General features: G+C 31.5%; 1 pseudogene; it reads right to left on the bottom strand.

Moving 5' to 3' along the window:
* Nucleotides 1–624: 624 nt before the first annotated feature.
* Nucleotides 625–721, bottom strand: LOC122096882 (annotated as a pseudogene).
* Between the last annotated feature and the right edge of the window lie 1,932 nt (nucleotides 722–2,653).

The following is a 2,653-nucleotide window of genomic DNA, read 5'->3' as shown; positions in this document are numbered from 1 at the left end:
CTACGATTATAGGCATGAGCCACCAGTGCCCGGCAGCACCAATATTTTACTGTAAAAATTCATGGATTCCATGGAATTCTTCCAAGTGAATTTCCTGCCTTGGATGTAAAAATGTATTCAATAGTTTTTGTATACATGTATAATAATTTCTTCAGAGTTTGTGATTTTTTAATCAGAAATAATTTTAATTTACCTGTTGAAATGAGTAGTACAGAAACTAAAATATTTCTGATGCTTGTCTGAAAAAGTATATTTTAAAATATTCTATATTCAATGTTTGCATAATGTTCATAATTTATTTTTTCCTAGATATACTTTGAATTCTACATTATTTTATAATATATAGGTTCATTAATGTGTCCTTTCCGATTGCATTCCATATAGAACAGTTTGATTCCTTTTTTTCTAGGTCTTAATATTATTTTTCTTTGGGATAAAATGTCAGTGATGTCTAATTTGAAAAGTTTTGTAAAGTTTATGCTATGTAAACGCCTTTCTGAGGTGAAGATTTAATACACTGATGTCAAACTAAATTTAATAATATGAATTACGTGTATTGTTACACTTGTAATTTTGTAATCAACTTTTTAATAACTGTTTTTCATTTCTTGCATCTGAAGAATGAAAAATATGGAATACTTCTCAAATTTTCATATTATCCTTGTGCAAGTGCCATGTTAATCTCTGTATTGTAATTTGAGTATACGTGCTGCTGAAGCACGTAATATCCTCTAAATTTAAGTAGTTAATGATGCAATCTTTATACAGGCTTATATCTATGGGTGCCTACTTGTAAGAAGGAAACCTTATTGTTCCTAACAATGCTATCGATCTTATTTCCCTTAAATTCTGTGAATAGTGGAAAAAAATTATATTGATCAGTCGATTGCTCACATTTGCAAATTTTTTTTGTCAATGACTATATTAAGTCTTTTTATTTGGTATTTGATCGTACTCTTAATTATTTATAGATAGGTCCAAAGGTGATGGCTTTTTCAAGTACTTATTTATTCAACTGAATTAGCTTTGTGGACCTAATGGATTCAAAGTAAGCATTGCTTAAGTGATACTTCTAAACTTCTTCAGCTGACAATTTCCCAAATGAGGTGTTACTGGAACAAATGTCTACCTGAGCCTTTACCCTTCTTCCATGTGGGAACAGACCAACTAGAATATCTTACCCTGACAGCAAAGATTTTCTTACTAGAACAAAACTAATCTTGGTTACAAGAGATCATAGAGAGATGAACCGTTCAAACAGAACTGTTCAGACTAGAAGGTATTTTATCAAAATATAATTGTTTATTATACCTTCCATTTCAAAAGTAGCTAAACCCAAGAAGGTGGAAAAATTGTTCATATGCATGATTACTTTTTGTTCTGGCCTGTCTACGATCCAACCAGGCAGGAAATTACACTACTGCCTTTTTATAACCAAATATTTTCAGAGTTACAGGAGAAGTGCATATGTTTCTCCTCGTTATTAGGCATTAAATTGATAATGTTTTAATCACAGAGTTTCCTCTTTCCTCCATGCTGTAAATCTACAAATGGTAAAACTTTAGGTCTAACTCTATCAAACACGGAGGTAGAGATAATGGAATAATACTTTAAAACAGAGTTGCCTTTGATACAGTAACTACAACAGAAAAATGCAAAATGTGTGCCTTTTAAATATATATAGTCATACATTTTACATTTATATGTGCTGATTTTATATTTCACACAATGAAACTTACTAGAATTAGTTGATAATTTGACAAATAAATTGATATTTATTTTTTTCCAATAAATAGAATTGGAATATAAATAATTAGGTTTAAAATATTTATTAGACTATAAAAAGTATCAATGCAATGTTATTAGTATAAACTTGTGATACATTATAACTGTTCTTTGCCTTCTGAATCCACATGGTAAAAAAACAATGTTTTCCTCTAATCTGTAATGGATTTTACTCTGCTGCTCTGTTTATTGTTTTAACTCGCCTGTCTCAAACTGTTTTTCTCCATACTTCTGAAGCATTCCTACTGATTATTCCCAAATTTTGCTAAGATGTCTAAAAAATATTATTTTTCTGCAGTACCCATGGGTCCTAGGATCCCAGGTCCCAGTTACCTGCATCATCAGGTAACAGGGGCAAGACTTTTCACCAAGGCCCATGCAACATATCAACACACAGTAATTGAAGACCCATCTCAATTTCGCATTTCCTATATTTCAGGGCCCCAATTCCTTGAGATGCAGGAATTAGCACTAAACAATTGTGAAATGCAAGGCAACTTAAAATGAAGGATGAGATCACAAAATTTGAGAGAAAGTACTGTAATTCAAACATTCAACTTACAGATGACCAGCCCATATGAGTGAACAAGTTCACAAAGTGTCATATGTTTATTTTTAATACTCCTCACCTATGATTAACGAAAGATTTTATTCCAACATAAGTGGGCCAAAAATAGTTCCTGGAAGGACAGATCCATAATTGGTCTACCAAAGCCCGAAAACTTGACTTAGAGGTCAAATGTAATTCAGAAAAACATTTGAAGCACTAAGGAGTGCTTCAAAACACTGGGACTTCAGTACAACATGGTTCTGTGGTATAAAAATGTCACTCTAAAACCAATGATAATCTAAATTTAATCTGAAAGTA

Source organism: Dipodomys spectabilis, unplaced genomic scaffold (assembly GCF_019054845.1).
Source record: "Dipodomys spectabilis isolate Male_0828 unplaced genomic scaffold, ASM1905484v1 ptg000398l, whole genome shotgun sequence".
NCBI lineage: Eukaryota > Metazoa > Chordata > Mammalia > Rodentia > Heteromyidae > Dipodomys > Dipodomys spectabilis.
This window is presented reverse-complemented; position numbering and strand designations above follow the sequence as displayed.